The following is a 14,155-nucleotide window of genomic DNA, read 5'->3' on the forward strand; positions in this document are numbered from 1 at the left end:
AATATAAACATGATCTTATTGTAAGGTATGGGAGCTATTGTGCAGAATGCTCTAGAGTTTTACAATAAGGGATCTTTCTGTAATTTGGGTCTGCATACCTTAAGTACGCACATTTAACTCTTGTTTACCTCATTATTCTGTCATTTTTCAGAAACACCAAATAACCTACATATCTAATTCAGTTATTATTCTTTATGAAGCCCTGGATAACCAACACTATTATCCAATCCACAGAGCAAATGTTTACAAAGAACTTTAAAAAAACTTCAAAGCCATAAAAAAAATCAAAATGACAGGCTGAGTTGTTATTTAGCATATTACAGGCTAAGTAAATATGTCATTTTGTGAATGATGTTTCACGACTGTTTATGGCTCATAATGGCTGTCATAACATAGGGCAAAGGGCAGCCCTGCTGCAATTACTTTACCATGAAGCAAGAATGAATGAAGCCACTCGTGGATCCCATCATACCTGTCTAGCACTGTTGCAAGTGCTTAGTGCTAAATTGGTATTTACATTTGTACAATAGCGAAGGAATGTCAGTCTTTCACTTTTTACATACAGCTTTCAAAGGATTCTTTCTGTGCAGAACAGATATCTCACTTTCTATATGTGTCTTTCTCAATTCACATTCAGGCTGCAAAGATTGTGAGACCAGACATCCCCAACACAAGAAGATACTGTTTGACACAGACTAAATTCATGTGTATAGTAACTTTGCATACATGCTGTATATTTGGGAATAAATAATATTCTTATAAGTGCTTCTTAGAGATGTCATCAGTTACAGTCTGCCACGACTCACTGACACTTGTGTATTATTAAAAATAATGTACTCCCTGTTGGAATAAATGAGGTTATTTTTAGTCATGTGAAAGTTCCATGACCTGTATAAAATAGGCTTTTAGCCTGTCAAAGGACTCCTTTATTGAATAACAAAATCCTTATATTTTTCAATGGGACATATAAATATTATGAACAAGGGAAAGTTGCGCTCACCACTAATTTTTAAAAACATTAGGCAGGGGTGCAATGAGGCTGTGACCACAAAATACATATAGACAAATACAAGAGTCCTCTGCACTCAACCCATTATCAATATATTTAAAGGGATACTGTCTTGGGAAAAAAAAAAAAACATTAATCAGTTAATAGTGCTGCTCCAGCAGAATTCTGCACTGAAATCCATTTCTCAAAAGAGCAAACAGATTTTTTTATATTCAATTTTGAAATCAGACATGGGGCTAGACATATTGTCAATTTCCCAGCTGCCCCAAGTCATGTGACTTGTGCTCTGATAAACTTCAATCACTCTTTACTGCTGTACTGCAAGTTGGAGTGATATTGCCCCCTCCCTTTCACCCCCCCCCCAGCAGCCAAACAAAAGAACAATGGGAAGGTAACCAGATAACAGCTCCCTAACACAAGATAACAACTGCCTGGTAAACCTAAGAACAGCACTCAATAGTAAAAACCCATGTTCCACTGAGACACATTCAGTTACATTGAGAAGGAAAAACAGCCATATATTTGTCCATATATTGCAATATATTTAAGCTGGCCAACTACGTCAAAGTCATCCCATATCTGGCCAGTCCTACTTGGCTGCCCTTTTATTAGACACCAGTGGGATCACCTGACTATAGCTGGGAGGGATGGGAGCTACAACATGGAGCTGGTCACTGCTCCTGTATAACTATAGCAAACAAGGGAAAGGGCAGCCAAGTTTGGGAATTTTACTTTGAAAGCAGCTAGTAAGTTGTAAAATGTATGATGAAGCAATAGAATTCTTAATGAATCGGATGAAAATTGAGCATAGGACTGGCCAGATATGGGATGACTTTGACGTAGTTGGCCAGCTTAAATATATTGCAATATATGGACAAACAATCCCTGTTTTGTTTAAAGGGTAAGGCATTTTTCAGTAGCAGTATGCACAAAATGTCTCTGTCTTAAATATATTGATAATGGGTTGAGTGCAGAGGACTCTTGTATTTGTGTGTATATATATATATATATATATCCTTGATAAAGGCCCCAATGCGGGCCGAAACGTTGGATGCACGAGTGTTATGGCAATAAAGAAAATTTGAACACTTGAAAACTTGGTGTGCTGGTCCATTCCGAAGGATATATATATATATATATATATATATATATATATATATATATATATATATATATATATATATATATATATATATATATATATATATATATTATGGTCTATAAATATTATGGTCTATCCATGGATAAGTAAAAGCATTTCCCAACTGATTAACCAAAGTTCTAAAGGTAAAAGAGGAAGATTATTTTCTGGTGCCAAAATAATTATGTTTAAAAGAAGAAATCAAGCACATTCCTTCTCTGCAGTTAACAAATGGCTGTTTGTGTCTTGGCATTTTTTTTTTTAATTGAGATAAATCACTTGCAGGGAGCAAAGTCCTTTTTTTATATTGCTTTGTTACACTTCACTCATGCCCAACTCTTTATCCTTTAAAGGTAGCAGATAGGAGAGGGTGCATGTGATTTAGCTTTTGGTGTGACAACTTTGAATAACTAATTCCCAGACTGGGCTGAGAGTACAAAGAGATACCTAGTAAACATGTTTATGTACACACTGTCTTCCATCAAACATTTAGACTTCACAGCAGTTTGCACACATGTTGTGGTGGAATGACTAGGATAGGGACTTGTATCTATTTTAGTAGGGTATGTTACATATATTATAACAAAAATATTACTTTCATGATTTTTAAAATACCTGACCACCTTGAACCTTGACCTGTTGAACTGTTTGCATATAATTGTGAATAGTCATATTGTCAACACCTATCCATTGAGCTACATGAAATGTATTACTTTGGTAATGCAGCAGCCTCTACACCTGCAGGCAGGATGTATAACCAGAATACATTTCTTCTTTGGACAGACCAATTGTGATCCAAGGACTCTAAAAATCTCTCTTAAAAAATTGCCTCCCTAGTGCCCCATATATTTAGAAATGGTCAAGGAGTATGGGCAAGAATAGGTGAACTTCTCATCCGTATTTCTCAGTTTACTATACGGCCACCCAGGTCTGGACTGGCAAATTCCACAGGGGCATCTAAACAATGCTATAGACTATGCCAATATTTCTAGGTTTATAGGGGCAGGTTTAGGCCCTGTGTTACTGAAATACCATGGCCTATTTTAAATCTCAATCCAGGCTATAGCCACCCCTATAAACATTAGTTTCAAAGTCTCCAGAAACCACTATAAGGCACTATGAGGGGGTTATTATATAAGTCCAAATTTTTTTTTTACAATAAAATCTGAATTTTTAGTGGGAAAAAAACAAGATTTTTTGGGAATTTATTAAACCCACGGGTGTTAAAAGTCCAAAGAAAAAAATACTCCAACTCAGACTTGCCAAGTTCATGAATGGGAGAAGTCCTGAAGATATCCTGACCTGCGATGGGTTTTGTGCAATAATCCGATTCATAGTTTTTGGCCAAAAATCTGAAAAATTCGCAATTTTCGGGCGTCAAATCTGAAAAATGTGTATACGACTCAAATTTTTTCCAGCACTTAAACAATCTGTGCGGATTTGGTCAGACTATTTTACCGAAAATTATCAGAAATGTTCAGACTTTGATACAAGTGCAGATAGCAAAATGCAATTTCGAACACAATTGACATTTTTTTCCCATAATGCAGTGTTTTTCCCAGGATTCGGGCATCATTGCAGTCGGAAAGGGTTGATTCTCTTGACGCAATTGCACTGTGCCTGCTGCTATTGTGCCTGATTCACTGACCACTTATCTGGGTTCAAGTAACAGGATATAATACAAATGAAAGTAGCTACATAGTGTATGCAATGAGAATCCATTTCTTTATTGCAGATTTCATAAAAAGTACCTCTGGGTACCTTTCTGTACATTACATAGGAGTTAATCTGGACTTCTGGAAGCTTCCTAACTTGCCAAAAGGGTCTGCATATCTACCTTCTAATTATCAAATCTCCATACAGAAGATCAGTCATTTAAAAATGTTTACAAATCCTCTGCAAACACCTTGATGGCTGTTCCAGAATTAACTGGCAATTACAAAAGTATGTAAATCCCCCCCCTCCAACACACGCAGGACTATATATGAAAGTAATTTTTTTCTATAATACACAGACTTTTTAGTGACTGTAAAATCACATGGATTATGGAGGCTACAATTATAATAATGGCTGATAAATAGCAAATACAATCCGCTGCCATGGAATTCTGCTCATCCACATGTCTTTGCACCTGTGTGCATCACACATGCATAATTGCACTCCTTGTGACAAGATCTCATGTGAATGCACTGATGAGCAACATTAAAATCTTAGAAAATGCCAAGGTTAAGTCAAACCTGAACCCGCCTTTCCTGTTCTGCGGCCCATACAATTTTCTTGATGGCTTTTCTGTGCATGTCTGTGTTTGCATACTCTAGCCATAACCTTTTGGGTAATCACTGTAGAATTCTGCTTGGACTGTAGTTTAACCTGTGAACAAGGGAGAAGTTTCCTGTAATATCTGTATATGGTATAACTAGACTCAGGGTTGACTTTATCTTAGGTCCCCACCCTCAAGGTTGCCACTGGGCAGTCATTAAAAACCTTTTTGTTGTTATTAAATGGGATACACATACACATTGCATACTTTTTCCATCAACAATTTAACAAAGTCACACTGAATGCTGGGGACATGGAGTTTTCAGGATAAGTGGTCTTTCAGTAATTTGGCTCTCCATACCTTAATTAAGTCAGTGCTGTCCAATTGGCACCCCTTGTGTTGCCCTCCATTGCCTGTCTACTGTGACTGTCACAACTGAGATTAACTGGCTCCTATATTGTCCACACCACAGATTGAAGCTGTAAAAGCCCTACATGGTTTCACACCTACAAGAGCCTGTATTGATCACACCTCATACTGTCAGTGCCCTCATTTAACTATGTTACTATGTAACTATAAACTATTTTCACATATGAGTGATGATGTGTTATATCCCTGCAGTGAGCACCAACCTTTTGTTTTTTTTGTTGTGCTACTACCATTAATACTACCATTAATGTGGGTTTTAACATCTCTTCTGATAACATGGGCGTGGTTTTTAAAAAGGTTGACACTGGCTTCCATTATCGTCCCTCTACCACATATCCCAAAAAATTATGCCCCTTGGTGCCACCGAGGTTGGACAGCACTTCCTTAAAGTGATACCGACACACGTTACTATAAAAACAGGGACGTGTCAGTATCTGTAAATAGAAGCTGCACGTGAAATATAATCAGCTAAAAGCTCCCCAAAGCCAGACAGCCTGGCATCCCTTAGTAACGGTGACCCTCCAACACCATTAAATCATTTTGCTGAGTTTTTTCAGTCACGATGGGCTGGGGGTGGCATGATCCCTCGATAGGCTAATTACAAATGAAAACAGGACTCCAGCCTATGGAGGGATTGCGCCGCCCCAGCTCAGCATGACTGAAACAACTCAGCAAGATGATTTAATGGTGTTGGAGAGTTACTAAGGTTTGCCGGGATGGGGGGCGGCTTTGGGGAGCTTTTAGATGCTTAAAGTTTGCGTGCAGCTTCTTTTCACTGCATGCTGCACCCTAACCTCGCAGCATCAGTGGTAGTCAATGGAATACCTTCCCCACACTTCACACTGGCACAAGGAACGAGGCAGGGATGTCCCCTGTTCCTATTCACAATTGCGATTGAACCACTAGCATCAATCATTCAAAAAGACTCAGAGATAATAGGCTGGAAGGTGGGACCCATCCAGGGGAAAATACAGTTATATGCTGATGACTCATTGATCTACCTGGCAGATTGTAAAACATCTCTAGATAAACTGGCGTCCACCCTTCAAGCTTTTGGGGACCACTCGGGTCTGAAAGTAAACCTCTCCAAATCGACACTATTTTTAATACCTTAACCTAACCTTAATCAGTGCTCACTGGTGGTGGCCTCAGAGTTCAAATACATTAGGATATCCATGCTAATATCTTCCTACTGGTCAATGAATATCCTACCTTTGCTGGAGATGGTGGAAACCAAATTTAAACAATGGTCTGGTGTGTCGCTTAGAATAAATCCCCAGATACCGCCTACTTGTACCAGGTGTGGCACAGAATTGGGAACTTTTAAGCATATGTTATGGGACTTTACTAAAATACAAATGTACTGGAGGGAAGTGTTCACTACAATAGCGGAATCTCTGGAAATACTCCTGCCACCAACTCCTTTCACTAAACATGAATATGAATCTAGTTTCACTTTAGTACTTCCTGTCACTTCCCAATCCTGCAGAGCATATGAGAAGATAATAAATTGAATTGCCAGTCTACTGAGAAGCCCCTGATAACGAGCCACTGCTTTGAAAAGGGAGATGTCTGTTTGTTTAAAAGTAAATAAAAGTTAAAAAGTAAAAAATTACTTTTAATAGCTTTATAATGGCAAAAAATATGGATTTGGTTAATTAAAACAAGGCTGAATATAATTTTGACACAAGTTTTATTTATTGTCATTTTAGCAAAGGTGTTTTTAGGTGTATACTGCCCCTTTAATGTTGTGGGTACCAATTTGAAAATCACATCTCACATACCAAAGTCCTACCTTATCCTGTCATCTACCAGAGCAAAGGGTGAATTAATTTAACAGGCAACATTTTTACATACCACATGCACGAGTCTGTCACTTCACATGTCAGACCAAGTTTTGCTGTTTGTTTTTTGACTGTTTAAAAAGCATCTCCAGACCTGTTATTCGCTTAACCACTTTTTGCTTAGGTGAATCATTAGGTTAATGTCTTAGGTGGAGATTTGTACCTGCTATTCCTAACTGACTACACATTGGTTTCATTGTTCTATGACAGAATTAAATTGTAGTACAGGAAGAAGCTTGTTCCTCTGGACAGTTATTGTTACAAATAGCTCATAAAATCTTCACATGTACTCTTAGCCTAATCATCCCAATTTATGCGAGACAGTCCAGAATAATGTGTCCCAAAAGCATCAGGCCTTGGAAGTGTGAAAGTTTTCAGGCAGGCGTTTCTGGGTGTAACTGGGAAGGCCTTGGGAAGGGGTAAGATGAGGCCTGTGTTGTCACTACTGTTGATTTTCATATGATGGGAGGTTATAGATTTGCTTCCCGTGCACATCCATTGCAGATCTATTTTATACGCACAAATATTTGAGAAATGCTCTTGCCATGACCTAAAATATAGGCCTACTTTTAAAGGATATCTAAATCCTAAAAAATTTATGTGGTTAAAAATGCCATATTTTATACACTGAATTTATTGTATCAGTCTAAAGTTTCAGCTTCTCAGTAGCAGCAATGATACAGGACGTCATACGTGTCACAGGGGAGAAGCTAAGCTTAGGGGCCGTTGCAAATTAGCAAGCAGAAAATGAGGCTGACCTGTAATATAAGCTGATGCTACAGGTCTGATTATTAAATTCTGATGCTAATTGCACTGGTTTCTGTGCTGACATGTCGTAAATAACTGTATTAATTAATAATCAGCCTTTTCTTATATTCTAGGTGTATTGTATATCTTGAGTTGGTCCCTAAGCTCAGTGGTGACAGCAGCACAGAACATGTATAGTGAATCAGCAGAAAAGATGGGAACTACTGGGGCATCTTTAGATGCATTGAACTTTACTGCAACAAGGGCTTTGGTTGCCTTGGGCTGGTACAGAAACCCAAAACTTAATGTACAACATTTATAGCCTACTTCTTTAGTTCTCCTTTAAGAAACTGTTCATATATCAAACATATTAAATTGAAGTTAATATATAGTTACAAAGTATGTCTCTAGTCTAGTGAAATGCATAGCAATGTAAAGGACAACTAAATCTTACATAAGTACTTTGGCTAGATATTCTGTTCCTAATGGATAGTTTTTTTGTATCAACTTTGTACAGCAGCCCTAAAACACTGAAATCGAAGATCTATAGTATGCCTTAAATTTTCCACACTACAGCTCTTCATCACTTTCTGCTATTCCATTCATTTTGGCTGTCTGCTTGAACAAAAGGGACAATAAAAAGGTGGCCATGTTGTGTATAGTTATACATTCACTTTTTAAATGGCTTACATAACCTAATATCTTCCTACTTAGTGGTCTGCTCCACTCTCATGTATGCCCTCTGTGATCTTGATTTTTGTTTTTTAGTATATGCTTCGCATGAGCAAATGGCAATTACAGATAACAGTGTTACACTGGTTACCCAGGAAACAGCAGAGGGAAAAACACCATGCTCTAGGTTAGACAAGTTTTGACTTGTGTTGGTTCTTTCTGTTTAGAGTGAATCAATCAGAAAAAAGGAAATCATCCTTTGAAAAATAAAAAGGGGCAAATTTACTCAAGGGCGAAGTGTCCGTCGCTATCGAAAATTTGCCAGAAATCCAATCCGCAGGGACATCGCTAATTCACTAACAGGTGTAGTGGACAATTCGCTAGCAAAAGATTCATCGCTAACAAAGTTTTCACCTCCTTTCGCCAGGTGAATTTTTGCTCAGGCAAATAATCGTTACTCAGCAAATTCACTAAATTGTGAATTTTTCAAAATGTTACCTTTTTCGCCAGGTTATAACTGTAGAATTGATAAGATGAAGCCACATCCTCCTCAATCTTATGTCAATGACATCATATCCTCTATGCCGAAAAGTCATAAAAAAAGACAAAACACTGGCGTTTTTTCATAATTTAAAGTGGGATTGTGTTTAAAAGTTGTAACTGTTAAATATATATATTTTTAAATAATTTTTAACCACTTGAAGGTCATGCCACATTTATGTCAGGGATGGCATGCATCTAGGACAATAGAGGATCTCTTTTGTCTTTATTTTGCTTCCTTGGATATTTTAAATAATAAGGGGCCACCAGGACTGGACTGGGATTCAAAATAGGCCCTGGTATTCCTAGTACACAGAGGCCCAAACAACCCCCACCAGCCCACTTGATAGTCGCTCTCAATGGCATCTTACAGCAGCCCCTCTGGCATTTGCCAGAACCCACAGATATCAGTCCGGGCCTGGTGGCCACTTCAAGAAATTTCACCAACATCTCTATTAAAGACATATATATACCCGCCCTATTTAAATTAACCTTAGAGCAAGTGTGTTAACAAAGTTTCTCTAGTCATAAATGAACGCTAGTGAAAGTTCGGTATGAAATGCTCTCGCTGGCGAAACTTTGTCAGCATTCGTCTGCCAAGACACAACTTATTTTGATGGATTATCATATGTGCTGCAAATTAATGTCTGACGAAGTGGCACCCTTCAGTGAATTAGTTACATCAGCAGTTTACAAAAGTCATAACTAAACTTAAGGGTAGGCCAGAGAGGTAATGTTCTTAATATGTTCTCCAAGTCACCCAAACCAGTTTGCTGCAGTCACACACATGAATGTTTAATGAGCCGCTCACACTACAATGCTGTATTTGCTAATTGCGCTCAATCAGTCTCCAATATTGTCCATAGGTCCCCAACAATAACTAAAAGCCCAATTAAGTGAATGTTGCTCAGTTGAAGAGTAAAGTTGCTCAGCAGATCTCAGTCCCTCCTGCCTCCTGTTCGAAATTGTTCACAGTTGTGCCAACTGACTCAAGGGAACTACCTCCACCCCCGAACCAGGCAGTGGCGCCAGGGTTCCAACAGCACCCTTCATCAATTACAGATGCACAGCTGCACCAAAAGGATAGGGTACACATGTCAAATACAAGCCAAATGGAAAAAATTATGCCAACTGGACTTAGAAAATATCAGACACAAATGTGTTTGACACATGGCAAGCAGCGTCTGTGGTGGAAAATTACACTTTGCATGCTGCGGTGTGTGGTAAGTACTGCAAATGAGCCCTAGAGACTTCGGCAGTATAAACTAACAAACAACTTATTTAAGTACAAGATTTCAGTAACATAAATCATGTTTTTCCTAGTGCAAATTTCATTAAAGATTTTACTATGTAATAGTCTACCTCTACTGGCTGTGTAGAATATTCCTTGAGTTTTAAAATTTCTGAAACAGGACATCCAAATGAAAACCTCCATGTGCACTTATTAGTCAAGTAGGTAAATTCTTTAGTTATTAAAAGTTATTTGTTAGTTAAAAGTATATAAAGTTATTTGAATATGGTATTGCTTCTCTTCATAACAAAACCCCCAGTATCTAGAGATGTCGCGAACTGTTCGCCGGCGAACTTGTTCGCGCGAACATCGGGTGTTCGCGCTCGCCGGAAGTTCGCGAACGTCGCGCGACGTTCGCCATTTTGGGTTCGCCATTGTTGGCGCTTTTTTTTGCCCTCTCACCCCAGACCAGCAGGTACATGGCAGCCAATCAGGAAGCTCTCCCCTGGACCACTCCCCTTCCCTATAAAAACCGAAGCCCTGCAGCGTTTTTTCACTCTGCCTGTGTGTGCTGAAGAGATAGTGTAGGGAGAGAGCTGCTGCCTGTTAGTGATTTCAGGGACAGTTGAAAGTTTGCTGGCTAGTAATCGTTTTGATACTGCTCTGTTATTGGAGGGACAGAAGTCTGCAGGGGTTTGAGGGACATTTTAGCTTAGGTAGCTTTGCTGGCTAGTAATCTACCTTCTACTGCAGTGCTCTGTATGTAGCTGCAGTGGGCAGCTGTCCTGCTTCTGATCTCATCTGCTGACTGCTGCAATAACAGTAGTCCTTGTAAGGACTGCTTTTATTTATTTTTTTGTTGTTTTACTACTACTACTACTACTACTACTATAAGAGCCCAGTGCTATTAGTCTAGCAGTGTTGGGGAGTGGGACTGGTGTGCTAATCTGCTGCTCCTAGTAGTTCAGCAGCACCAACTTTAATTTTTTTTTTTTAATATTCATTTTTTTTTATTTTACTTTTTTTTATTTTACTACCGCTGTAGTAGTGTATAAGTTGACCTTTTAGGCATTATTTGCCCTGTAGGCATTATTTGCACACTGTTTTCTTCAACCCGCCATCGAGCTGTGTGACCTTGTTCCCATTCTGTCTAAATATCCATAATATTACCGTCTCCAGAAAAAACACCGGAGTCACTTTTTTCAAGCAGCATTCATATATTTTACGTAATCCGTATCCACCGCTGTAGTAGTGTATACGTTGACCTTGTAGGCATTGTTTGCCCAGTTTTTTTGGCCGCAGCCACTGAAGCACAGAGGCCAGAAAAAATATGCCATATAAATGCTGAAAATACTCATTTTTTGCCATACGTTGACTCAACGTATATGGCAAAAAATTACTATTTTCAGCATTTATATGGCATATTTTTTCTGGCAACTGTGCTTCAGTGGCTGCGACCAAAAAAGCTGGGCAAACAATGCCTACAAGGTCAACGTATGGCAAAAAATGACTATTTTCAGCATTTATATGGCATATTTTTTCTGGCAACTGTGCTTCAGTGGCTGCGTCCAAAAAAACTGGGCAAACAATGTCTACAAGGTCAACGTATGGCGAAAAATGACTATTTTCAGCATTTATATGGCATATTTTTTCTGGCAACTGTGCTTCAGTGGCTGCGTCCAAAAAAACTGGGCAAACAATGCCTACAAGGTCAACGTATGGCAGTTGTTTAAAGAGAACAGTAGATTACTAGCCAGCAAAGCTACCTAAGCTAAAATGTCCCTCAAATCCCTGCAGACTTCTGTCCCTCCAATACAGAGCAGTATCAAGCAGATTACTAGCCAGCAAACTTACTATCATCTGTCCCTGAAATCACTAACAGCTCTCCCCCTACACTATCTCTTCCAAGCACACACAGGCAGATTTTTCAGATACATTTTTGCCCTTGATCCCCCTCTGGCATGCCACTGTCCAGGTCGTTGCACCCTTTAAACAACTTTAAAATCATTTTTCTGGCCAGAAATGTCTTTTCTAGATGTTAAAGTTCGCCTTCCCATTGAAGTCTATGGGGTTCGCGAACCGTTCGCGAACCGCTCGCGTTTTTGCGCAAGTTCGCGAATATGTTCGCGAACTTTTTTTCCGACGTTCGCTACATCCCTACCAGTATCTAGATATTTGGGACTTATGGGAATTGCACAGCTTGGCCACTTGATTTCTTTCAGGACTGTAACACCTAGCAACACACTGACCTCTACCGTTATTCAGCAATTTTATTGCTATCTTCTTGCCATATAATATACTCTAGGAGTGTGCACCCAGAATATGTAATCTGAAAATGTGCAATGCTCTATGATGGTTTTTTATTGTTATGATCAGTTTTTTCCAATGATTGTTTATTTAGTTCAATTTTCTTTCCTCTTTTATTGGTTTATAGAGTATTCATCAGCACAGTAGATTCACTGCAGGACTGTGTCCTCTAAAGTGATGCTTTACTGAAATATGTTAGATGTATCTCTGGCAATGTTATATGTCTTTATTAACAAAAACAAAAATATAAGTTACAAAAGTAACAGTTTGAAACAGTATTGAGTAGAATGGCAACAATTCAGTTCAGAGTAGAAATATCCAATATTTTCATGTAGCAGGACAATCTTCAGTATTGTTTAGAATATAAGGAAATGATGATGATCACACAAGCAGGACTATTGCCGCTGTGGGAAGGTTTGGAACCTAAGAAAAATCCCTTGGATAGCAGACCCTTGAGTCTCCATTTGCACACCCAGGACTAGAGGAACATAGACATGGTTGATTCAGAATATGGTTGATTCAGAATCAGAACTAAAATATATTTTCACACAAAATTCTTTGCACATACCACATTTTGTGATGGCTTAGAGGGAACATTGGCCCTGGCTGAAGCTTGAATATTGTGTCATGGTTCATTGCTGTTTTGAGTTGTTCACTAACGTTTTCAATTTGGATCTAAATTCTGCAAAGCTTTCTGTTTTCATCAATTACACATATTTTTCATCAGGCTATCTAAATGGCTTGCTTGCAGCAATAGGGAGGGACTGCGGTGTGAAGGGCCTTATTCAAAGGAAATATGTGAAGATAGTTGGATAGGGCAGTGGCATTAAGAAACAAAATAACATTCAGGACATGTTGCTGAAGAGAAGAGTGGAACTTGAAGCCTATTTTGCACAAGAGGTCTGGGGACACATATGAAGATAGCCTGAGTGGATGTGATGGTCCTTCTATTTTAATGTTGGCAGTGCCCGCCACAAATATATTACAGGACTGACATCCATAATCTTGGGAGCCTATATTACTAAACTAGGAGGGCCCTTTCCCCTGGGTACCCAAACTATTATTTCCCATAATATGGGCCCCTTGTGTGGAAGGCTGAGCTAATTTATTAGGAAGGGGCCCATAATTACTGGTGGGGACCCTGCAATATGAACACAGTATATTGTAAGCTATATGTAGACCTTTAAGCAAAGAAACATCAAAAAGCATTCATGTTACCTGCACACATCAGCACAGGCCATAGCCGCATTCCAACAGTTCTAATTACAGAGGTACCGTATCTGTCAAAAAGTAACTTTTCCTCAGGTCACTTAGACACATTTGTCTTTCCCATATGATTGACTGCTTAGTTAGCAAAGTCGGGGCAGGGTTCAAAGTATTAAAACAGGTTGCCATTGTCCCACTTAGAAATGTCAGTGGCACTTACTGGCTACCATTGGGTTGGATATTTAATGATACAGTATTTCAAGAAGATATAGAAAATAGAGCAGAACCCTTTTGTTGTAAATATTGCTAGAATGTCCTACCACACGACCAATTATAACACACTAGGGGCAAGCCACAAGTGCAGGACCTGCACTTCATGAATGAATAAAGTGCTGCCTGCAATTGGCAGTGTTGTATTCATGAGGGGTGAGCAGGGGGAGACACACATTTGACAGTTAGATGCACAAGTTAGGCGGTAAGGACGGGGTTCACGCAGGGTGCAGGTTCTAATTCAGCCAAGGATGCAAGTGCTTCTTCATTTAGGACTAAGGGCCACGATTTTGCACCCCTCTGTGCTGTAGCACAGGCCTGTAAATTTGTCTTCAGCAAATAAAAGTGTTGCAATGAGCATATGCATAATTATCATTAACAGATCAAGAATATTTTTATAAGGGTAGTTATACAAAGCAGATAAATAGAATTTATTGGAAGCATTATAGAAGCCTTTGTTTGCATTTATAGGTGGCAGAATCATTCATTAACCACTGAC

The sequence above is a fragment of the Xenopus laevis genome, chromosome 2S (genome assembly GCF_017654675.1).
Source record: "Xenopus laevis strain J_2021 chromosome 2S, Xenopus_laevis_v10.1, whole genome shotgun sequence".
In the NCBI taxonomy this organism is placed as follows: Eukaryota; Metazoa; Chordata; class Amphibia; order Anura; family Pipidae; genus Xenopus; species Xenopus laevis.